The sequence below is a fragment of the Pseudorca crassidens genome, chromosome 1 (genome assembly GCF_039906515.1).
Source record: "Pseudorca crassidens isolate mPseCra1 chromosome 1, mPseCra1.hap1, whole genome shotgun sequence".
NCBI lineage: Eukaryota > Metazoa > Chordata > Mammalia > Artiodactyla > Delphinidae > Pseudorca > Pseudorca crassidens.
This window is the reverse complement of record NC_090296.1, coordinates 145,310,230-145,335,842: the sequence shown is the minus strand read 5'-3', so window position 1 is coordinate 145,335,842 and position 25,613 is coordinate 145,310,230. Positions and strand designations below refer to the sequence as shown.

The following is a 25,613-nucleotide window of genomic DNA, read 5'->3' as shown; positions in this document are numbered from 1 at the left end:
AGGGCCTCCCACAGGGTGGCCCTCAGGGGGTGGGCACAGTGCTCACGTGGTCCCAGGTCTCCTCATGCACAGCAAGCTTCCATGATTTCTGTACCTCCACCATCCCAATACGCTTCTATGGCTATGGTCCAGGCCAGTAGTACCCCTTTTACAGGGGCTCCCAGCCCTGGACACAGAATTCCACATGGGACGTGGGCAGCACCAGCTACTTGTAGTTCCAGCATTGCCCAGGCCTGGGACACTTTGCTGCTATTAATGGTGTCAATCCATCTTTAGCCAGTGATGTCCATGTTTCTGTCTGTAGCTAGGACCTCTGTCCTAAACTCCAACTGGCCTCAACATTTCTACCAGGCTCTCTTTTCTGACAGTTATCTTAAATTCAACATGGTCTCAAACCAAGCTCCTCATCTCTCCCTTCTCCCTCCCCAAAACATGCTCCATCTGTGTGAGCCTTTCCCATCTCATTTAATGGCAAGTCCATCTTTAAATTGCTCCTCACATCCAGTCCACTAGCAAATCTACAGTCTGATCACTTACCACCTCCTGGGGGCCCAGTTACTGCCCTCTCCTGGGTGCTGCAAGGGTGGCCTAACTGGTCTCCTTTCTTCCACCCTTGCGCCCCTTACAATCTTTTCTCAACTCTGCAGCCAGAGGGAGTTTTTCAAAACCAAAGTCAAGTCATGGCACTCCTCTGCTCAAAACCCTCCAGTGGTTCCTTACAGTGGTCTGCAAGGCCCTAGGCTACCTCACCCCTACCACCATTGCATCATCCACTGCTCTTCCCCCATTCACTCTACCCCAGGCACACTTGTGAACACTCTTGTATTAGGACCTTTGCCCTGGCTACTCTCTCTGCCTGGAGCACTCTTCCCAGAAACTGACTGAGTCCCTTGTTTCTGTCAAATCTTTCCTCAAAGACAACCTTGAAGAATCAGAACTTCCCCCAATATTCCCCTTGCCCTGAGATGTTTCTTCAAAGCGCTCATCATCTAAAACACTCTATGATTTATTTGTTGTGGTTTTTCTTTATTGTCTGAACTGCCTACCCACCTTCTCACCCCCAAGAATGTTGACTGAGAAGGGAACTAACACATCCCTAGCCTCTAGAACAGTGCCTGGCATATGGTAGGCCCTCAGTAAGTATTGGCTGAACAAACGAATGAATGAATGCAGCCTGAGAGTCATGGAATACTGCTGGTACATGTCAACAAACAACCAGAGCTACTTTTTTTTTTTTTTTTTTTTGCGGTATGCGGGCCTCTCACTGTTGTGGCCTCTCCCGCCGCGGAGCACAGGCTCCGGACGTGCAGGCCCAGCGGCCATGGCTCACAGGCCCAGCCGCTCCGCGGCATGCGGGATCTTCCCGGACTGGGGCATGAACCCGCGTCCCCTGCATCGGCAGGCGGACTCCCAACCACTGCGCCACGAGGGAAGCCCCAGAGCTGCTTTTTGATATCGACTTTGGTCTAGGATTCCCCCAAACTGGAAATTATGCAATTAACTTTTTCAACCTAAGCACAAGACTTTGTATTGATCTCCGTTAAATCTATTGGTTCTGGCCCAGATTTCATCCTAGTGAGGTCATTTTGAATATTGATTCTATTATACATTAGGCTTCCTCTCCCAGTTTTGAGTCATCTATAAATCTGATAAGCATTCTTGACCTTGTATTAAAATCATTGATAAAAATATTAGGTGAGCAGACCTAGCACCCACTTCTTGGTTTCTAAATATTACTCTCCAATAAAAGGTTCCAGGACTCCCTGGAGAAATGAAAGGGAAAGTACAACGTGAGTCTGGGATGTTGTGTTGGGCCGGGAAACAAGGAAGTGACTAAAGACTAATGGGGTCATGTCCAAAGGATATAGGGCCAGCTGGATGACCAAACTTGGGACAATTTGAGCAACAGAAAGCATAAGGAAGTAATGGATTCTAATGCATCAAAATAAAACAATCCATTAGTCCACAGTAAAACTCGGCGAAGCACAGACAGAGAAAGAGAAGGTCTAGAAAGGATGCTTTTCTCTGTAGAAGAGTGCTGCCGGATAAATGTAGAAGAAATGGTAGACTTAGAAAATCGAGATTCGAACAGGGATAATCAGTGGATGCTAAACGTTTGGGTGGCAGATTTTTAGGAAACTATATTAACAAGGTCTCAAAATCTGTCCCACAGATGACTTTTACTAATTACCAGTGGGAAAATGTTTCTCTAAGGGAGAACTCTGGTGGCCACCATCTTTTTCTTTTTTTTTCCCCCAGCGGACACCATCTTAATCAAGTGGCCAAAAGTAATATCACTGGTAGTGGGACTACCTGATATCATTTACCTCCTGATAGGAAGCAATAAGAAATATACAACTCATCAACCATTGTAGCAAAAGTGTCTAACCCAGATCTAATAATGAGGACACAATCAGATACATCCAGCATTCTACAAGACAAATAACCTGAACTCTTCAAAAAGATCAAACTGATGAAAAGACAAAAAGGACAGGGGAACTGTTTTAGGTTAGGAAACTAAAAAGACATGATAATCAAATGCAATATGTGAACCTTGTTTGAATTCTGAAGAAAAAAAAAAGCCATAGAGCAATTGGGAAAATTTTAACACACACTGTGTATTTGATGATATTATGGCATTATTGTTCATTTTCTTAAGTTATAATAATGGTATTGTGTTCTTAGGAGAATGTCATTGTTCTTTGGAGATGCCTGCTGAGGTCTGTAGACGTGCAATATCACGATGTCTACAAGTTACTTTCAAATGATTCAGCCAAAACAAGCATGTTCTTTGTGTGTATTAGAAAGAAAGAGTGTGGGGACTTCCCTGGTGGTGCAGTGGTTAAGAATCCACCTGCCAATGCAGGGGACACGGGTTCAAGCCCTGGTCCGGGAAGATCCCACATGCCACGGAGCAACTAAGCCCGTGTGCCACAACTACTGAGCCTGCGCTCTAGAGCCCACAAGCCACAACTACTGAGCCCGCGTGCTGCAACTACTGAAGCCCGCCTGCCTAGAGCCCGTGCTCCATAACAAGAGAAGCCACTGCAATGAGAAGCCCGCGCACCACAACGAAGAGTAGACCCCGCTCGCTGCAACTAGAGAAAGCCCGCGCACAGCAACGAAGATCCAACGCAGCCAAAATAAATAAATAAAAATTAAAAAAAAAAAAAGAGTGTGAGTGCTACTATGGCAAAGTTTTAACAGTTGGTTAATATAGAAAGTTATGGGTGTTTTTATATCAGTGTTTTGTAAATTTGCGGGGCGGGGGGGAACTGAGTGAGACAGGGCCAAAAACAGAGCACACTGGAAACCTCCATCCGGGCTGAAACTGATCAATACCCTTTGTAGGTCGAACAATTAGCTATGTATCCTCCTTACTGTACCATTCGGCCCACATTTCTTCATATTATCCATAATAATAATACGAGGGAATTCCCTGGTGGTCCAGCGGTTAGGACTCCATGCTCTCACTGCTGAGGGCCCGGGTTCAATCCCTGGTTGGGGAACTAAGATCCCACAAGCCGCATAGCACGGCCAAAAAAAAAAGAAAACAATAATATGAAAAAAATTGCAAGAAATCTTATTGAAATCAGGGTACTACCCATAGCATTTCCTTCTATCTTCTGCTTACAGCTCTTACCTAGAACAGGGCCTGATAGTGGCATGTGGTCAATTAGAATTTGTTGAGTGCCTGAATCTCCATGTCAGGTAGCTTCTCAAGCCACAGCAAGCCTGGTTTGCCCTAGTGTCTTGGCAACACATGGGTTGTCTGACTGCTATGCTCCTCTCTGAGGAGAGGAGGCAGGGGCTGATGTAGACTCGCCTGGTGGTTAATTATATCCTGCTCATGGCTGCTCAGATGCTTCAAGTGTGTCTTATGCCAACTCAGTGGCAGGCCCCTTGAGGACAGTAATGGGTCTTGTCTTTGGAAACCCCACTGCCTAGCATGGCACTCAAGCAGGATCTCCACAGGGCAGACAAAATGAGGGACCCAACTGTTGGCCTGGAGATGAGCCCTCTATCCCATGCCCCCAGCATGGTGGCCTCAGGCCTTGGGGGCTCCACTGTCTTCTGTCAGTGTGCTAATTTGTTCTCCCCAGAGCGGAAAAAACAGGAGGACGACAGAGAAAAACCTCATGTGAGCTGACTTCCCGTGGGCTAAAGAGTGGTTCCCAAGCCAACACTGTGTCTCCTGCTCCCCTGTGCCACTCTGGGTTGTAGGCAAGTCTTTCTCAGCCAGAATGCCGGTGTTTATAAAGAGCTCAGGGGGTGGCTTGGAAAGAGTATAAAAAGATGCAGAAAAAGCTTGTGACAAAACTCAACACCCATTTATGATAAAAACTCTCCAGAAATTAGGCATAGAGGGAACCTACCTCAACATAATAAAGGCCATATATGACAAACCTACAGCCAACATCATTCTCAATGGTGAAAAACTGAAACCTCTAAGATCAGGAACAAGACAAGGATGTCCACTCTCACCACTATTATTCAACATAGTTTGGAAGTCCTAGCCATGGCAATCAGAGAAGAAAAAGAAATAAAAGGAATACAAATTGGAAAAGAAGAAGTAAAACTGTCACTGTTTGCAGATGACATGATACTATACATAGAGAATCCTAAAGATGCCACCAGAAAACTACTAGAGCTAATCAATGAATTTGGTAAAGTTGCAGGATACAAAATTAATGCACAGAAATCTCTTGCATTCCTATACACTAACAATGAAAGATCAGAAAGGGAAATTAAGGAAACAATCCCATTCACCATTGCAACAAAAAGAATAAAATACCTAGGAATAAACCTACCTAAGGAGGTAAAAGACTTGTACTCAGAAAACTATAAGACACTGATGAAAGAAATCAAAGATAACACAAACAGATGGAGAGATATATCATGTTCTTGGATTGGAAGAATCAATATTGTGAAAATGACTATACTACCCAAAGCAATCTACAGATTCAATGCAATCCATATCAAATTACCAGTGGCATTTTTTATGGAGCTAGAACAAAAAATCTTAAAATTTGTATGGAGACACAAAAGACCCCAAATAGCCAAAGCAGTCTTGAGGGAAAAAAACGGAGCTGGAGGAATCAGACTCTCTGACTTCAGACTATACTACAAAACTACAGTAATTAAGACAATATGGTACTGGCACAAAAACAGAAACATAGATCAATGGAACAGGATAGAAAGCCCAGAGATAAACCCACGCACCTATGGTCAACTAATCTATGACAAAGGAGGCAAGAATATACAATGGAGAAAAGACAGTCTCTTCAGTAAGTGGTGCTGGGAAAACTGACAGCTACATGTAAAAGAATGAAATTAGAACACTCCCTAACACGATACACAAAAATAAACTCAAAATGGACTAGAGACCTAAATCTAAGACCAGACACTATAAAACTCTTAGAGGAAAACATAGGAAGAGCACTCTTTGACATAAATCACAGCAAGATCTTTTTTGATTCACCTCCTAGAGTAATGGAAATAAAAACAAAAATAAACAAATGGGACCTAATGAAACTTAAAATCTTTTGCAAAGCAAAGGAAACTACAAATAAGATGAAAAGACAGCCCTCAGAATGGGAGAAAATATTTGCAAACAAATCAACGGACAAAGGATTAATTTCCAAAATATATAAACAGCTCATGCAGCTCAATATCAAAAAAACCAAACAACCCAATCAAAAAATAGGCAGAAGACCTAAATAGACATTTCTCCAAAGAAGACATACAGATGGCCAAGAAGCACATGAAAAGCTGCTCAACATCGCTAATTATTAGAGAAATGCAAATCAAAACTACAATGAGGTATCACCTCACACCAGTTAGAATGGGCATCATCAGAAAATCTACAAACAACAAATGCTGGAGAGGGTGTGGAGAAAAGGGAACCCTCTTGCACTGTTGGTGGGAATGTAAATTGATGCAGCCACTATGGAGAACAGTATGGAGGTTCCTTAAAAAACTAAAAATAGAATTACCATATAACCCAGCAATCCCACTACTGGGCATATACCCAGAGAAAACCATAATTCAAAAAGACACATGCACCCCAATGTTCATTGTAGTACTATTTAAAATAGCCAGGTCATGGAAGCAACCTAAATGCCCATCGACAGACGAATGGATAAAGAAGATGTGGTGCATATATACAATGGAATATTACTCAGCCATAAGAAGGAACGAAATTGGGTCATTTGTAGAGACGTGGATGTATCTAGAGACTGTCATACAGAGTGAAGTAAGTCAGAAAGAGAAAAACAAATATCATATATTAATGTACATATATGGAACCTAGAAAAATGGTACAGATGAACCGGTTTGCAGGGCAGAAATAGAGACACAGATGTAGAGAACAAATGTATGGACACCAAGGGAGGAAAGTGCCGGGGGTGGTGGTGGTGGGATGAATTGGGAGATTGGGATTGACATGTATACACTAATATGTATAAAACAGATAACTAATAAGAACCTGCTGTATAAAAAATAAATAAAATAAAATTCAAAAAAAGAGACGAAGAGAAAAGCAACACTTCCTCTTTGCCCCCAGCCAGCAAGATGCAGGCATCAAGTCTGGCCCTTTCTCTGTCTACACTTACACAGCCTTTGCCCATCCATCCTCACCCTCCTTCCTTCTCTCTCTCTCTCTCTCTCTCTCTCTCTGACGTTCTGTCTCTCATGTACACACAAACACACACATAAGAAAGATAAAAATGCAAGAATGAGAGGTAAAACGCACATACGAGTACATGCAAAGAAGCCAAACAAAACAGGGCCACATGCCTCTCAGGCAGACAAGGAAACTTTAGGGATGACAAGAATATTCCATATCTTTTTTTTTTTTTTTTTTAGCGGTACGCGGGCCTCTCACTGTTGTGGCCTCTCCCGTTGCGGAGCACAGGCTCCGGACGCGCAGGCTCAGCGGCCATGGCTCACAGGCCCAGCCGCTCCGTGGAATGTGGGATCTTCCCGGACCGGGGCACGAACCTGTGTCCCCTGCATCGGCAGGCAGACGCTCAACCACTGTGCCACCAGGGAAGCCCCTCCATATCTTGATCTGGATGTTGGTTTCCCAAGTGTATACAAATATTAAAATTTCTCGAGCTGTACACTTAAGATCTGTCCATTTCCCTATGTGTAAACGTATACCTTATACCTGTTATCATGCCGGTGGGGGGGGGGGACTCTAGAGACTGAAAGGTAAAAAAAGCAAACAAACAACACCTCACCTGTAGAATCAGGTGAAAGAAGAAAGTGAGACTAGCTATACAAGGGGGAGAAAGTGAAGAGAAATATGAAAGTCTACAAGAGAAAGAAAATAAAGGGAAGCACGGCTAAAAATATAAAGCAAATGAACACACGAGTCCACTGCCCTACTAAACTGCTCAGCGCAAAGGAAACAGGCAGCGGAGGCTCAGGGCAAGTGCTGGCAGTGGAATGGTCAGTCCAGACCACAGTCAGCCTCTCAAGCCATCAATACTCATTAATCATCTATAGGTACAGCCTCTGCCCAGGTGAAGGCCAGCCCTGTCCTTGGGTACGCATGGCTCCTGCCAGGCTGCCCCCAGCCGGGCCTGCCCGCTCTCATTCCCACCCAGGGGAGCCTGGCTCTCCAGCCCCCACAATTCTACTCTGGAGGCCATGGCTTTGCTTTGTTTGCTGGCCGTGGAGGAGGGGCCTCCTGCCAAGCCCAGCGGAGCTTGAACCCAGGGTCCCACCCGCCCCCTCCTGGAGTAGCACTCAAGCTCCTCCCATCCCCGGGTTCTGGCTGGCAGGCTGCCCAGTAAGGCCTTGAAGACACGCACTGGCTATGGCCCAGCTCCCAGGGCCTTGGCCCCCTGCCACCATCCCCTCGTAGCCCGGGGCCCTCCTCTCATGCCAACCTGCAGCTGCAGCTCCCCACCTGCACTGGCTGGGCACACTGCTGCTGTCTCCTCCTCCGGGGCCTGGCTGCAGCATCAATACATTTTGATGAGGAAGTGACACCAGTTGGCCCACCCTGTGTGTGCTTTTAAGTCAGCCAATGAGTTCCAGATCCCAGGGTGGGGGGTGCTGGGAGCTTCCCTGGGGCAGTGCCCTCTGCAGCAGAGGGCATTCACAGGGCCAGCACGAACACTGCCTTCAAATCTCACAGGTGGCTTTTAACCAGAGTCTGGCAATAAATGTAAATGGCCTCATCTCTGTTCCCCAAACCGCACGCCCCTCCACTGGTCCCTTATGTTGCTTGCTCTTCCAAGTGATTAGAATCCAGGGATGGGGACCTCTCCGGCAGTCCAGTGGTTAAGACTCTGCCTTCCAATGCAGGAGGTGCAGGTTCGATCCCTGGTCGGGGGGGAACTAAGATCCCACATGCCGTGGGGTGTGGCCAAAAACTAAAAAAAAAAAAAAAAAATCCAGGGGAAGAACACACCAGTTCTTCCATAAGGATAATCTCAGCACCATCCATTATTCTGGGGACTGTGAGCAAGCCACACAATCTCTCCGAGCCTCAGTTTCTTCATCTGTAAGATGGGAACGCTAACAGTACTGCCTGGGCTGTTAGGAGAGCTGATGAGACAGTGCACATAAGGTGACTGGCAGCACTGGCCTGTGGTGAACGCACATTATATTATCGGTTCACCTCATTACCTAAAAGTGGCCATGACCATCTTAGATGCCCAACCCAGAGGACCCCCTTCTGGGCTCTCCGCTCTGGTTCAGCCGCCTCCTACAAACCGAGAGCTGAGGCTGCAACTCTTACAGGGAGAAGGAACCGGCCTGCCCAGCCCAGGCCCCGGGTGTGCCCGCTGTGGTGAAGAGCCTGCCGCTCTCCCCAGCGCCACCCCTGCTGGGGCCTGTTGGGGCCTGAGCTGGCCACTCCCTGGGAGGGGATTCCCCCTACCCCACAGGGCTGTGGTGCAACCAGCAGGGTTCAGCCTGCCCCTGCCTCGACACGGTAGAACACAAAGTTGCCACTGTCATGTCCCTGCCCCCAAGACAAGTTCAGGAGGGCCTGTGTGCCTGTGCCCGCAGGCCTGCTCCCCAAAGGGGCCTGGAGACCCTGGGTAACTGGCCTGGCTGATGCTTGGCAACTGTCATCCCGCAGGGGCACAATTAATGCTCAGAGACTCTCTTTCCCCTGAAACCACTGCAGCCACTCACAGGTGGGAGGTAGATGTTCTAGGCCAGGTAAGGATGGGGAGCGAGAAGCATAAGGGTCTAGGACACAGTCTGGTTTCTAGTTTGGCTTATCAGACCTGAGCCCCCTCCATTCCCAACATCTCAAGAAACCAGGAATCTACCTCTCCGTTTGCCCCCAAGTTCTTCTTCCGTAAATCCTACTCTGAGCCCTAGACCCCTGGCCATTGCTACATGCAGGGAAAGAAGACCCAGCCAAGGCCCTTCCTCCACCCCAGGGAACTAAGCTTCCTTTCCAGAGGACCAAGGCTCTCCCCTCCCAAAGAAGAGGGGCTCTCTGACTTCTGCAGTTTCCCAGTCACCTTAGGTTACCTGGTGGCTACAACTCTTTCTCCCAGACAGAGAGCCTTGCTCTTGGTTCCAGCACTGCCTGTGGAGAGTGGGCCTAGACAGGTGAGCCCATCAGGTGGGGGACTGAACAGGTGGGTTCCATTGATTCCCTGTGGCTCCGAAGACTGCTTTGATAGGATGGAGGGAGGAATGCATTACCTTGGTGATGTGCCCACTTGCCACCCTAAAGCAATGGCACCAGGAGACAACGCTCACAGAAAGCCAATGTGAGGGAGGCACCAAAGATCCATGCTTGGACAGGGATCTTACATACCAGCTACCTAGGCCCGAGATTCCTGGGACGCCTGACAGCACCATTTACGTGCTGAGTGTCAGGCTGGAGGATGCCACGAGGCTCTGAGTGGGCCCAGCTTGGCTCTAGCAAAGGAGGGGGCTCTAAGGGGCCTGGACCTGGGGCCTGACCCACCCAGTCCACAGGGACCCCACAAGCCCCCTGAAAGGGAGCAGACCTGCCTTGCTCCTCTCAAACTCTTTATCTAAGAGCCTTAGCTCTTTCCTTACAGCCTGTGAGCAGTGGAACTGAGCAGGGAGCCCCTTAACCACCAGGGTCGGCTTCAGTGAGTTGTGAACCCCCAGAATGATATGCCACTTCTGATGAGAGGGATCTGAGCTTTCAACTGATTTCAAAAAGATTGTTGCCCTCCTCCCCGCGACAAAAAAATAGTAAAGAATAATTTCTTTGAGGTGTGTTAGTCTGAAGACAAAGCGAACTTTCAGAATTAGCCTTTATCAGGTAAAAAGAAATTATACCTCATTTAGGAGGAGTTATATAACCTTGACATGAATTATTTGGCAAACTATTCCACCTAAAGCAAAGCTGACATTTATAAGGCTAACATTGATTGCGCACTTACTATAAGCAAGCCACTGTGCTGAGTTTTTTACAACCAGTCATTTATTTAATTCTCACAACAGGATGAAACAGGAATTATGATACTCCCACTTTACAGATGAGAAGTGGGGCACAGAGAGGTCCAGGGACTTGCTACGGTCACAGAAGTGGTAGGTTAGGACTAGGACCAGAAACTAGATCTGAATCCAGAACACCATGTAGATGCTCTACATATAGTTAGAATTTCAACCAGGGCTTTGTCTCCAGTTATAGCCATCCTCCTCTTGATAATATAAGCTGCTGTGCTTTCCTCCCTCTCTCCCTCTCCCCTCCTTCCCTTCCTTCTTTCACTCGCTCAACAAATAGTTCTTGTGCACTTGCTGCCTTCTAAGCATCACTGAAGCTGAAGGAAACTGACACGGTTCTGCCTTCACAGAGCTTCCAGTTCATCAAGATTCCTCAAACTCTTCTTTCCAGAGGATACCCACCCTTGTCCACATTTCTTTAGACACTTTTACTCACTTATTCCTTTGTCTCCAACAAAAGGCCAACCTGGCAGAGCACCAGAAGTGCTCCCAGGCTTCACAGGCTAGAATTGTGCTGTTTTCAACTGATTTCCAGAGTTGCTCCTCTGAGCTCCCTCGGTACTCTGCTCAGATTTCCATCAAGTCACTCATGATGCTGTAGTGAAATACTCATTTACACACCACATCCCTCTCTTCCCATCTCTTCCATAAGCTCCTTGAGTGCAGGGACCAGACCTGCCTAACTCAGGATTTTAATCTCCAGCCCCAGTAAACGTTTGGGAATAGCAGGCACCCAGTAAATATTTACTAAATGAATAAATGGGTTTTCTGTTCTAGTTGACTGTCTCAAATCATTTCCAAATGATTCATTCAAGTGTTCCTTTCTGGATCTCTTTGTCCACATTGCTCTTAACCTTTTCAAAGGAAAGGCACCTCACTGATGTGGGAAGTCCCACTTCCCTGCTTTAGGGCACCCAAAGGATTTCTTGCTCACACAGTCTCAACAGATTTGTTGGCTTCAGAAGAGATGGTATTTAGGAAAGCTGTTGAATGCTTGGCTCCTGGGGATTAATTTAGGGCAATCCTGTCAGATAAAAGCAACAGCCCCAAGGCATAGGACCTATGCACCAGGGAGAGAGGCTCTTTCAGCTCTCCTCAAGGTGCCAGCCTCCATTTCCCATCTTTGGTTCACCTGCTGCCAATGTCCATATCTTTAGATCACCTGTCACCAAAAGTTTGAGCCCCGGGTTGCAAGGAGAAATACCACAGATTTCCCTGAGCTTCAGTAATAATAACCACCGGAGGAAACAGTCACAGCCTGGAAGTCAGGAGACTAGGTTCAAATCCTGACCTTCCCAACTCACTGTCATCTTGGGAAGTAATTTAACTTCTCTGGATCCATTTTCTCCTATGGTAATAAGGGGTGGGTCCGGCTGGATTTCTATATCTCTTCCAGTGCTAAACCATCTACAGGGAAAAAAAAATTTTTTTTGATTGTGTGCTTCCCTGTCCTTATGGCATTCGACCCTTACAAGAAACCTGTGATTCATAAACCAAATGGCATACTCACATTACAGGTGAGGAGATGTGAGCAGAGGTTGGCGACCTTACCCAGGTGACCCAGGGCCCCTGAGTCTTTTTGCCAGACCAGAATGGCTCCAGGGAGGCCACTAGAGCAGCCTCATTTCCAGGACCCCAACTTCCTTTCCCTCCTAACCCCTATGTCCACTTTGTCGCTCAGAGAGTAGAAGCTATGACAAAGAGCCTAACTCAGAGGTCAAACCCAGACCATTCTGAGGAGGGGCCGAGGCCTTTCCCAAATTCCAAATGATCTCCCTCCAGGGCCAGGATTACTGCCTCTCAGCTGCAGGTTTGGCTCAGAGGCCCCGGGTGGCCATGGGAACGTGGGCCCAGCCTTCTGCGCTGCCATGACAACAGGCTCCCTCAGTGGCGGGCGCCGGTGCCCAACAGAGCGTGCAGGTGGCGCCCTCTTGGGAGAGGGGCCAGGCGGGAGGTGAGGGGCAGGGGCGGCGGCTGCCTCGGGGTTGCCTCCGCTCCCTCCGCCTCCTCCCGGGGCCGCGGCTCCCGACCTTCCTGTTCCCTGCGCCTACCTGAGTGTCACGGCCCGCGCGCAACCACCGCGCACGACAGGGTCACCTCTGCGCGGCGGCGCAGCCCTTCTTCTCGGGGTGTCCCCAGACTCGTCCCTGCTTCCAGGCCGGCCCGACTCCCTGGGGACCCGGGATGTCCCCGCGAATACCCTCGGTCCGGCGCTGCGTCTCCGGAAATGCAGGGCTGCCGCCAAGCCCCGCCCCTCCCGTGTTGATGGAATTGTCCAGAGGCGCCCTCCAGGCCTCGCCCGCTGTCCAGCAGTCCCCCGCCTCTGCCCCCGAGCGTTGATGGCGACATTAGGCTCGCTACTAGTCCCAGTCGGGACTTGTCCCCGCGACGGCTCGGCGGCTCCCTTAGGCCGTGGGACCTATGGGGCCGCCCCCTCCCTGACCTTGGGAGCCTCTGCCTGGCCTGACTTAGGCCCCGCAGGGGGCAATCTCGCTAGCTGGAATCCGGAGGGCCGGGTTGTTACACTAGATCTGTTGCTTAACCAAACTTGGTTCCCCTTACCTGCGCATGCATAGTAAAGCCAATTTACTGACACCAATCTACTACCACCCACCTGGCTGTGTTACCTAGGGTGAGTTTCTTAACCTCTCTGAGCCTCGAGTTCTTCATCTGGAAAGTAGGCCTCAGAACAGTAGGGACCTCACAGCGTTGTGAGAAACTGCAATTATGTAGGCACACACCTGGCACATGGTCAGCTCTCAATAATGGTAGCATTGTTTACAGTAAGAGGCAAGGGAGAGCCGAACCGCAGAGCCACCCGCCACGAAACCACCCATGTCTCTGCCCGCAGGGAATGCTGCTCACCGCATCCCTTAACCTGCCACGGGCCGCGCTGTGGGAGTGAAACGAGACGAGGAGATGTGCGGGAGGGGTGAGAGATATGGTTGTAAATAGTGTCTAGCGTTTATCAAGTGACCTTGGCTCATCCCTCTCCAGCCCTTGCCTCCTGGCTCTCCTATCTTCCAGGAAAGCAACAGCAGCTCTTAGGGCAGTTCCTGAAACAACCAGCTCTGGCCGTGTAAGTGGCTGAGCTGGCCAGAGCTGGCTGGTCAAGGGGCTGGTGAAAACAGAGGCCAAGTGCCAGCCTTTTCCCAGGCCAGGCTAGGCTTAAGTGCCCGCCATTTCTCTGCTGCCTCTCCTCTAGACAGAGTGGGGTAAGGGACTGCCAGACTCCCCACAGAATGCTCTCCCACACATAGAAAGAACTGGCTATTCTGTTGTCTGTCTACAAAAGTGAACACATATTTACTACCATAAAGGTTTTTCATAAACACAATGAAAAATATCACCCTACCCAGAGACCACTAGTGTTAATATTTTCTAAAACTTTTATTTGAGATACAATTTACATGCCTGTAAAGTGCATGATCTTAAGTCTACTGCTGTTAATATTTTGGTGAAGATACTCCTGTCTCCTTTCTACGCAGTTAAACATTTACATTTTTTAGAAAAAAAGAGTATCCAGTGCATACTCTTTGTGACTTTTCCCTAGGACAGCAATATATCACAGTCATTTTTCCTTAACATCAAAAATTCTCTCATACCTTCATTTTTAGTGTATTCTATTGTATGAATGTGGCATACATTTTTAACCAAGTCTCTACTATTGGACATTTAACTTATTTTACTAATTTTTCATTATCATAAATAATGTCCAGACGAGCATCCTTATCAATAAGCCTTTACATACTTCTTCATTACCTTTTGTTCTTTGTATTCTTCCTTCCTACTCACAGTCTCCAATTAGGGGTCGCTGTGTTTACACCTAAGGTGTGCACTTTATTTGTGCAAATGGCTTTAAAAATAGTCCAATCACTTTATTAACTCTGCCTTCCACACACTACTGGATTGGTGGGGGAGACAGGAAGATATGCAAATATCAGCACTGCTCAGTTTCCTGCACATGGAGCGCCGTCGTGTCCTGCTGAGCCCGGGTTGTTCAGAGGAGCTTCTGAAATATAGGCCTCCCCGTGGGGCCTCAGAGCTCCAGAGGGCTTTAGGCAACCCTGACCCTTTCCATCTCCAGTCCAGCCCAGAGACCCCAGGAAAGAATGCCGTCCACGTCCACGACCCGCCCCCCCTTCTCTCTCTCCATCATCTTTTCTTTCTTCTCTCTCCTCTTTTTCCTGCCCTTTCTGCCCACCTCCTTTTCCTGCCTGTCCTCCTCCTCCAACCTTTTTCCAGCCTTTTATTGAAAAAAAGAGAAACATCTTTAATGTACTGAAAAAAGGCCTTATCTTTAACATTATTGATCCCCCTCCACCCACCTCCTTTCCTGGCTATGGGACCTCAGGTGCAGAGAGGCTTGAGTTAATCACCTTCTCAGTTCACAGCATGTTATCACCATGGTCTGCACAGGGTCCCTGATTAACGTGGCTGTTCATTTCCTTTTATCTTTCCACTTCCTTCCACCCCTCCCCGCAAGGGCTACCATTTTAAGGTGTTTAATATATGCTTTTGTTCATATGCCTTCTTGCAAGATGTATTGTGGGGCTTCCCTGGTGGCGCAGTGGTTAAGAATCCGCCTGCCAATGCAGGGGACGCGGGTTCAAGCCCTGGTCCGCGAAGATCCCACATGCCGCAGAGCAACTAAGCCTGTGCACCACAACTACTGAAGCCCACATGCCTAGAGCTCGTGCTCTGCAACAAGAGAAGTCTCTGCAATGAGAAGCCCGCACACCACAACTAGAGAAAGCCCGCAAGCAGCAACAAAGACCCAACACAGCCAAAAATAAATAAATAAATTTATTTAAAAAAAAAAAGTTAATTCCTGCCCCAAGGTCACAAAGATATTCTTTAACATTTTACATTATTTTTTTTTAATTTAAAAAATATTTATTTATTTATTTTTGGCTGTGTTGGGTATTCGTTGCTGTACGCGGGATTTCTCTAGTTGCAGTAAGCGGGGGCTACTCCTCATTTCGGTTCGCGGGCTTCTCCTTGCGGTGGCTTCTCTTGTTGCAGAGCACAGGCTCTAGGCATGTGGGCTCAGTAGTTGTGGCTCACGGGCTTAGTTTCTCTGCAGCATGTGGGATCCTCCCAGACCAGGGATCGAACCCATGTCCCCTGCATTGGCAGGCAGATTCTCATCCACTGCGCCACCAGGGAAGCCCTACATTATTAACTTCATAGTTTTTTGGACACATTTAGGTCTTTAATCCATATGGAGTCCACTTTTTCATGTGATGATAGATTTCATGAGATTCAGGTGTTTTTTTGCCATAAAGTGAATTACTTTTCCCAATACCATATTCCTGTGGGTCTCAAACTTGAGCATGTCTAAAAAATCACCAAAAAGCTTGTTAAAAGCACAGATTGCTTCCCACTCTTGGGCATATACTCAGACAAAGCTATATTTGAAGAGACACATGCACCCTTATGTTCATAGCAGCACTATTTACAAGAGTCAAGACATGGAAATAACCTAAATGTCCATTGACAGATGGATAAAAAAGATGTGGATATATATATATAAAATATATATATATGAATATTGCTCAACCATAAAAAAGAATGAAATAATGCTATTTGAAGCAACATGGATGGACCTAGAGATTATCATACTAAATGAAGTCAGAAAGAGAAAGACAAATACCATATGATGTCACTTATATATGGAATCTAAAATACGACACAAATGAACATATCTATGAAACAGAAGCAGACTCACAGACATAGAAAACAGACTTGTGGTTGCTAAGGGGGAAGGGGGGTGGGGGAGGGAAGGATTGGGAGTTTGGGATTAGCAGATGCAAACTATTATGTATATGATGGATAAACAACAAGGTCCTACTGTATAGCACAGGGAACTATATTCAGTATCCTATGATAAACCATAATGGAAAAGAATATAAAAAAAGAGTGTATATATGTGTATAACCGAGTCACTTTGCTGTACAGAAGAAATTAACACAACATTGTAAATCAACTATACTTCAATAAAATTTTTTTTTAAAGCACAGATTTCTGGGCCCCACCCAGCTGATTCAGGTGGGACCCCAAAATTTACATATCTAATAAGTTCCCAAGTGATGAGATGATGCCACTGCTGCAGGTGGAGAAAGCTAACTTTGAGCACAACTGCCATATTCTTAAAACCTTTACCTCATTGAGTTTTTTCTCTACCTCACTGGCATCTCCCATAATACCCTGCACTTCTTGGCTGTCCTCTACCCTGCATCCCTCCCCTACCTCTCCCAGGTCTCCTGGGACGTGAGACTCCATCCACACATTTCATGATCATATCCCCATGCCTCTCCTGAACCGCACTCTTCCATCCTCTGGTAAATGCCCTGAGGTTGTCCACCCACCTCCTGGCCACTCCCCTGTAGTCACTGGAGACTTTGGCACGTGGCTCCCCATCCTTCTCTTCACCTAAAGTCCTGTCATTGTCCTTAATGACTTCAGCATCCACGTGGAAGACACGTCCTAAATCTGGTTTCTCAGATCTCTAGTGCCCTCCCCCACTCACCTCAGCCACCACTCCCATTTACTGCCAGTAATTGGCTCCATTTCCAAGGTCCTCAGTTCAGGCATCCCTCTCTCTGGCACAGTCTCTTTTCCTTCCAGCTTTCTGGTTTAACAGACTCCCTCTGACCCTTCTTGGACCTCACCAGCATCTCTACCTTCTCCTGATCCATCCCACTTCTCCTTCCCCTTCCTTCATTCCCTCCTTACCCAACTTAGATTCCACGATTCACCATTCCAACAGCGTTATTGTCTCAGTTCCCTAAACTCTGTTGCTGCTATATTTTCACTGTCTGGCAAAAGCCATGGATGAGCTCTGTGATCCACCTTCTCAGTGCTTCTTCCTGAGCAGTGGCTGGGGAGCGCCACTCAGGGCAGAAGGTTCCACTGCAAAGTCCAGGTCACCAGATGGACCCTCACCACCACCTGGCTGTCCTACTCATTTCTGTGGTCACCTCTCTGTACCATTCTCTGTAACAACCCTCTTCAACCTTCTCCCCAAGCTTCCAACACCCTCCCTTTACTTCACATACAGAATAGAAGTCATCGGATGGGGTCTCCCTTATCTTTTTCCTAATTGCATTGAGAGAGACCCAGGCAACTTTCAGGAAAAGCGTGGTAGTCTTGTGCTAGGTAGAGAACATGCCAAAACCAGGTTACAACCAATGCAGTTATTTTAAATGTTTCAACACAACAAATTAGTGCTTTTTAACATACCCACACAAATACAATGGCTATAGGTACAAATACATTTGGTAATAACATCATATGTCTAAATGTGAGGACCTTCCAGAATGTGGGACCCTCCTGGGCACCAACAGACCCCGCTCATCGCCCTCCACTTCCTAGACTTTTTTCCAGCACAGTAGAGGTTCCCCGCCCTCCCTCCCCACCCGTGGCTGCACATTGGAGTCACTTGGGGAAGCTGGCTGCACCTGCAGATCATTTGAATCAGAGCCTCTAGGGGAGGGCCCAGACGTCAGCATTTCTAAGCTCCCCAGGTGATGCCAGCTTGCATTCAAAGCTGAGAAACCTACACTGTAGGAACTGCTCCTCCTCTGTCTATCCCCTCACTGTACTTCCTCCCCACTCCCTCCCTCTCCACTGGTTTACTCCTAAAAGCTTTTAAACATGCCCAAGTCTCTCCCACTTAAAAAAAATATTACCCTTGAACAACATGGGGGTTGGGGGTACCCACCTGAGCCGTCCAAAACCCTCCTTTACAGTTGGCCCTCTGTATCCATGGTTCTGCGTCCGCAGATTCAACCAACTGCAGACCGTGTAATACATATGTATTGAAAAACATCTGCATAGAAGCGGAACCGCGCATTTCAAACCCTTGTTATTGTTCAAGGGTCCACTGTACATATGCACACAAATAGCCTTTGACTCCCATCCCGCTGTCTGCTCCCTCCCACCCCAGGGCTCTTACCTGGAAGGTTCTCCTCCAGTTTTAAGCTGTACAGAGACTGGTGACTCCTAGTTCAACCCTTAGCACCACTTCTCAAACTTTCATATGCACTCGGATCACCTGGGCGATCTGGTTAAAATGCAGATTTAGATTCTGCAGGCCTGGGCGGGGGACTAAGAGTATGCATTTTAACAAACTTGTGTGTGCTGCATGCCGATATTATGCTCAATCTTCAAGCAGGAAAACTTCATTTTATTTTTTACTTATTTTTCTAGCGGGAATTTATTTTTTTGCTGCACTGCGTGGCATGTGGGATCTTAGTTCCCTGACCAGGGATCAAACCCAGGTCCCCTGCACTGCAAGTGTGGAGTCTTAAACCACTGGACAGCCAGGGAAGTCCCAAGCAGAGAAGCTTTAGACCCCTGCTCAAGGTCTCCTTGGGAAAGCCTCCTCTGACCTTCCTAAATTCTATCCCCACCATCAGACACTCTCAGCTCGGCTTGTCTCCTTCCCAGCACTTAACCCTATTGCTATCTGACATTGTGCTTATGATTATTTTATCACAGCCTACTCCACCAGAAAATAAGCCTTCCGCGAAGGCATGGGACATTTCTATCTGGGTTTGCTTGCCAGTTGTGCTGCCATTGTGTTGCCTCACGCAGTGCCTGGTACACAGCAGGTGCCCTATTTGTAAACAAATGTAAACCTTTGTAGGAAGTATGAAGGAATACGTTGCTCAGTCAGTCAAAGGAGCAGTTCCTGTTTCCGCCCTAAAGTCCCAGGCCCTCTTTGTTCTCCTTTTAGCTCCTCACCTCACTCTAGGCTCTGGCCCCCAAGACCAGGAGCTGAGAAAGCGATGCAAGAGATGTCTGGGTTAAAAGTCTCTTCTCTGCCCCCAGGCATGACTTAACTCCCCCAGACAACCCAAAGGAAACAGGCCCAACAAATCTTTCTAGTTCCTGGCCAGCAACTGATCTTTTTTGTTATTATTGTTAAGTGTTGCGTGGAAAGGGTTAAAGCATTTACAGAAAGCGAAGGACCTCTCTCCAGCCCTCCATGACGACTCTTGAGATGCTCTGCAAAAGGTCAGATGTTTCCAGAATCTCAACACACAGCCTGTGTCTGTTTAAAGGGAAAGACAACAAGTTCTCGGCCCCCAGCCAGCCCTCATGGGCAATTCTCGCCTGGCTCTGTAGGCAGCCAGCCAGATGCCTGGCCAAAGAGTACACCCACCCCCACCCCCTCTAGATGGCCCTGGGCAGGCCAGAACTCTCCAGCCCCCAGCCTGGAGTCCCTTCCCCTGGGGAAGGCTGGCATCTGACAAATAGGGCACGCATACCAACTGCTTGGGCCTGTGATGCACGAGGAATGGGGGGGAGGGGCAGCTTCCTGTGAACATTGAATCTTTTCAGCTGGAAGGGACTGTATTCTGACCCTGTCACCTTAGAGATGAGGCTCAGAAAGGGGTGGCTGTAAGGTAGTGTAAGAATATCCTAACCCAGTATCGGGAAACCTCGGTTCAGAATCCAGTTCAGGTGCCCTGAGCTGTGAGATCTCAGGCACAGTGTGGGTCCTTTCTATGTGTCTGTATCTATTCGTAAAAAGTTTGTACGAATACCTCCCACCCCAGGTAGCTTGCCCAAGATCACACACAGCACAAACCAAGGTTTTCTGACTCCCAGCCAAGGGCCCAGGCCCCTCCAGAGGTGAGCAGACTACCTTAAGCACTGATTGATAGTGAAAAGTTGCTGAAGACACAGTTAAATAGGGACTTCCCTGGTGGCGCAGTGGTAAAAAAAAGACACAGTTAAATAACTTTGTCTTTTATTACTTAATCATGTTCTTTGCACAAACCAAAAAAAATTCATATTCCCACCCCCTGGAGGAAATAACTGCTAATATTCTGGCATTTATCCTTTTGCAATGTCAAAGCATATATAAGGTATATATTTGTATATGTTTGTTTGTTTTTCTTGGCCGTGCAGTGCGGCCTGTGGGATCTTCCCCAACCAGGGATTGAACCTGGGCCCTTGGCAGTGTAAGTGCAGAGTCCCTAACCACTGGACCACCAGGGAATTCCCTATATACTTTTTCAACAATGAGATCATAGGAGGTCTACCTATCTATCTATCATCTATCTATCTACACTTTTATATACATATTGCTCTTTTCCATATAACTTTTCAGTGGACAATTGACATCGTTTCACGTCTAGATATAGTTGGATAAATGAAGCATTCTATAGTTTGTTTAATCTCCTATGTCTAGACATTTAGGTTTTCAATTTTTCATTATGAGCAATAAAAATCCATCTTTATTCACTTGTTCTGTTATTTTCTTAGGATAAATTCCTCACTGTCGACTGTTGGATCAAAGTGTCTGTGTATTTTTAAGGCTTCTGATACATGCTGCCAGACTGTCCTCTAGAAAAGCTGTGATAATTGTTATTTCTTCAAACAACATATTTATATATGAAGGCTGGTCCTTCTTTAACTAGAAAGCTAACCTCTTCAACAGCACACTCAGCTTTGGGAAGACAAGGGTGGGAAAAAGTAGAGCCCAGATCGACTGAACAGGGCTGGTTGACGCAGGGCAGCTGTTTTGCACCTGATCCACTGCTGCATCTCACCAGGCAGCTACTGCTGGGGCCAATAAGATGCTCCTCTCTCCCAGCCCACATCACAGCTGGGGCCATGGGGTACACGAAAAACTGGTCCAGATATTGCCCTAGAAAACTCTGATAGGGACTTCCCTGGTGATCCAGTGGTTAAGACTCCTGTGGTCCCAGTGCAGGGGGCATGGGTTTGACCCCTGGTCGGGGAACAAAGATCCTGCATGCCACAGGGCGTGGCCCCCCCAAAATAACTCTGATAGATGGAAAGGGACTTTCTTTTCCCATATTTCTTTGTACACCCCACCTCCAGCCCTCTAAACAACCACCCTCAAGTACTCTTTATTTCCTAGTTAGACATCACTACTTTTGTAAGCTACTGTTTATTAAAGGTTTCGTTTATACTACTACATTTCATGTCTGCATTGGCCCAGGAAGCAGGTACAGGCGAGAAAACTGAGTCTTGGGTAGATCAAGCATCTTGTCTAAGGGAACTCAGCAGGTGAATAACCTACTTGGGATTCAAAGCTAGGTCTGTCTGACTAACAAACCTGTTTTATTTTTAAATTACTGTAGAACTACTATGTATATCAATTAAACACGAAGGCTTGGAAGGATGCAGCTGGTTTGGGGTGGGTGGTAGACATTACCAGGGCTCACCAATATTTCCAGCTCCCTTCTTTTTCTGGATACATAGGAGAACAATACTTCCATACTGTCTGGAAGTTAGGTGTAGCCACGTGACTTGCTCTGGCCAGTGAAATGTGAGGAAAAGTGACACGTGTCCCTTCTGGGGGAGGCATTCAAGAACCAGTGTGCAGTTCTCATGCATTCTTCCCTTGCAGTGGTGAGCCCTGAAGCCTCATGTTGGGATGATGGCATCATAAGAGTTTAATGATGACTAAGGTGCTGACTACAAAGTGCTGAGCCTATGCAAGCCACGTTGGGAATTTAAGCATGGGCAAGAAAGAAATCTTGGTTGTTTTAAGCCAGAGATGTTTAGAGGTGTTTGTTACCACATCATAACCTAGCCTATCCTGACTTCTACAAGTGGCGATGGGGAGTTTCATGTCTTAGTCTAAATTTTTCTGTAGTTTTTATCCTTTGAGAAGATATCCATTTATAATTTAAAAAATAAGAGTCATGGGACTTCCCTGGTGGTCCAGCGGCTAAGACTCCATGCTCCTAATGCAGGGGGCCTGGGTTCCATCCCTGGTCAGGGAACTAGATCCCACATGCCACAACTAAGAGTTTGCATGCTGCAACTGAAAGATCCTACATGCCGCAACTAAAAGATCCTACATGCCACAACTAAAGATCTTGCATGAGCACTATTTACAATAGCCAGGACATGGAAGCAACTTAAGTGTCCATCGACAGATGAATGGATAAAGAAGATGTGGCACATATATACAATGGAATATTACTCAGCCATAAAAAGAAATGAAACTGAGTTATTTGTAGTGAGGTGGATGGACCTAGAGTCTGTCACACAGAGTGAAGTAAGCCAGAAAGAGAAAAACAAATACCGTATGCTAACACATATATATGGAATCTAAGAGAAAAAAAAAAGGTTCTGAAGAACTTAGGGCTAGGACAGGAATAAAGATGCAGATGTAGAGAATGGACTTGAGGACACAGGGAGGGGGAAGGGTAAGCTGGGACGAAGTGAGAGAGTAGCATTGACATATATGCACTACCAAATGTAAAACAGATAGCTAGCGGGAAGCAGCCGCATAGCACAAAGAGATCAGCTCAGTGCTTTGTGACCACCTAGAGGGGTGGGATAGGGAGGGTGGGAGGGAGATGCAAGAGGGAGGGGATATGCGGATATATGTATGTATATAGCTGATTCACTTTGTTATACAGCAGAAATTAACACAACATTGTAAAGCAATACTCCAATAAAGAGGTTAAAAAAAAAAAAGATCTCACACGCCACAACTAAGACTGGCGCAGCCAAATAAATAAATAAATATTTTTTTAAAAAGTCATAATACACATTCACACAATTGGGAACATAATATACACCCTGCTATGCAACTTCCCTCTTATTCTTAAAACTAACCATTTCCTATGTCACTTTACCTAGGTCTACTTCATTCCTGTTTTTTTTTTTGGCCGTGCAGCAACACGCAGGATCTTAGTTCCCTAACCAGGGATTGAACCGGGGCCCCTTGCAGTGGAAGCACACAGTCTTAACCACTGGACTACCAGGGAAGTCCCTACTTCATTCTTTTTAACAGCTGCATAGTATTCTATTCTCTGAATATACCATAATGTTTTACAACTGACCACTATTGACAGACATATAGGTTGTTTTTGGTTATTCACAAAATACATGCTCTAAGCTACGGCTAGGCTGTTGCAACATTTCTGGGAAAGGGAGGACTACTATTTACTTTCCCTTTATGGTTCATATCTTGCCGTTAGTTTACAGCCTGAGCTCAGCACTGAAGAGGGCTGTGGGCACCTCCTAGAGAGAGATGAATAAGCCAAGTGTGCCTGCACCCTTCTCAGGACGTACGGATGCGGAGGCTGGTGACAGCCTGTGCGTGTGCATGTGTGAGGGCTGGGAGCTGGCCTGGGAGAGCAGGGCAGGGAGGCACGTACACATGCTACTTGGGCTGGACTGATCCTGACTCATAGGTTCAGGCAGATAAGTTAACGGCCTGGAGCTCTCTGACTGAGTTCTGACTCACTCAGACAATTATCCATAAACAAGTCCTCTCACTTCTCAGCTTTCTTCCGAGCGCCACTACACAATCTTTGGGAAGGGCTGTGACATTAATCGTTTGGAGTCTGAGAAAGATGAGAGCTGTTCAAAGAGAGTGCCAAGAGGATTATAAGTGCTGGCCTCATTCATAGGAAGATGTCTAATTACTCCTTATTACATTCGTATTCTGAATGGCCCCCAAGTAGAGGGTCCGATAGTGGCTGACACAGGTTTTCCCGCATTCCATTCCCAGAGTGATTTGACCGAAAACATTGGTCACGTGCCTATCAAGAGCTCTTCCCATTCCTTTCTCTTCAATGGCTTTTCTCAATTCCTTTTTAAGATAAAAACAGCTTTATTATTATTATTTCTGATTATAAAGGAAACGCTTGCTCAAATACCAAAAAGCATAAAATGAGAGTGGAAATCACCCAGCAGGCCATCCCCAGAGAGGCCACTATTGACATTTTGGTTTCTTTTCTTTTCTTTTTTTTTTTAATGTTTATTTTTATTTATTTATTTATTTTTGACTGCATCGGGTCTTAGTTGCGGCACTCGGGATCTTTCGTTGCGACACACAGGTTTCTCTCTATTTGTGGCGCATGGGCTTAGTTGTCCCATATGGAATGTGGGATCTTCGTCCCCCGACCAGGGATTGAACCCACGTCCCTTGCATTGGAAGGCAGATTCTTAACCACTGGACCACCAGGGAAGTCGCACTATTGACATTTTGAAGTACATCTTTCCAAACTGACTCTATGTTCGCCTGCATGGCCACATAGGCACATACAAATCAAGTTACCAATCAGTATAGCCCTCCTTTGGAGGAGCTGCTGTGTATTCCATCGTACGGGTGCAGCTGGAAGCCTCTCATCTCCTCCCTCTCTTGCTGTAAGATCTAGCAGAAGGCCATGGCAAGACTTTAATAAACTCTTAATGAGCTAATAAAGGCATCTAAAGATGGCCTTAGGATTTGAACCATTTATGCCTTGAAGAACTCCATCTTCCATGCAGCTGGAAGTGAATTCACATGCAGATAAGCATGGTGGGCAGGACACCCTGCTGGGAGTCAGGCCAGCTGGTTCTACAGCTGAGTTCTAGACCTGCCTTTGCCACTTTCCTGGTGGGCAAGTCCCTTTGTCTCTCTGAGCCTCATCTGCAGTTGAATATATGTGAAACTGGGTGTGGCATACGACTATGCAGAGTACAAAGTACTATGTACTTATGCACTAAGCACTAGGTACTAGGTACTATTTAGAGGCACTACTAAAGAGCAGGGAAGAAACTGGGGTTTCTCAGCCAAGAAAGAGGGCAAATTTTAGAGTTTCCCTGGATATGACTTAAGGGGGTAACACATATATCACAGAGTTCTAGAAAAACTTAGAATCAACTATACTTCAATAAAAAATTTTTTAAAATAAAATAATAATAAAAAAAGAAAAACCAAGCAGAAAAGAACCTCGGAGATCAGAGTACTACCCCCTCACACAATAATTCTGAATATCTGCGCATCTGTAACATGACTAATGGAAAAATGGGTTTGGAATGTGGGTTTTTCTCTCTTAAGGCATTCTCATGTCTGGCTTGGAGTCCTGGAAAGAGCTTCCTAAGTGTCTAGTCCTGGATCAGCACCTATGACGCACATGACCTTAGGCAAGTTCCTTAAGCCTCTGCGAGCCTCGATTTTCTCATCTATAAAATGGGGCTTCTGATCTTGCCCTACCTGTCTTACAGGTAGGTGTGACATGAGGTTTAAATAAGGCACCGCGTGTGAAAGTGTTTTGGAAATCTAAAGTGACTTCACACCTGCAAAGCTGCCTCACTATAGCTCTGGTCCACTGCCCAGAGTGGAGAGGCGTGAAGGGAATGGCCACCAAGACCCTCGT

At 46.7% G+C, this 25,613-nt stretch overlaps 1 protein-coding gene and 1 non-coding gene across 11 annotated transcripts in view; both read right to left on the bottom strand.

Annotated features, from left to right (window-relative positions):
• The window catches only part of SEMA4B (semaphorin 4B), a 91,835-nt gene that overhangs the window by 25,331 nt on the left and 40,891 nt on the right, over positions 1-25,613 (bottom strand). The window contains exon 1 of one of the 10 annotated variants that reach the window (XM_067696849.1): positions 12,559-12,680. The exons of 8 other annotated variants lie outside the window; for them this stretch is intronic. The gene's annotated coding sequence lies outside the window, so the exon portion shown is untranslated. Of the gene's footprint in view, positions 1-12,512; positions 12,681-25,613 lie in introns of those variants that run through there. One more of the 10 variants, XM_067696830.1, reaches the window with a different exon arrangement.
• Positions 20,402-20,475, bottom strand: TRNAV-UAC (transfer RNA valine (anticodon UAC)). Its single transcript has one exon. It is a non-coding gene; the product is annotated as a tRNA-Val (tRNA).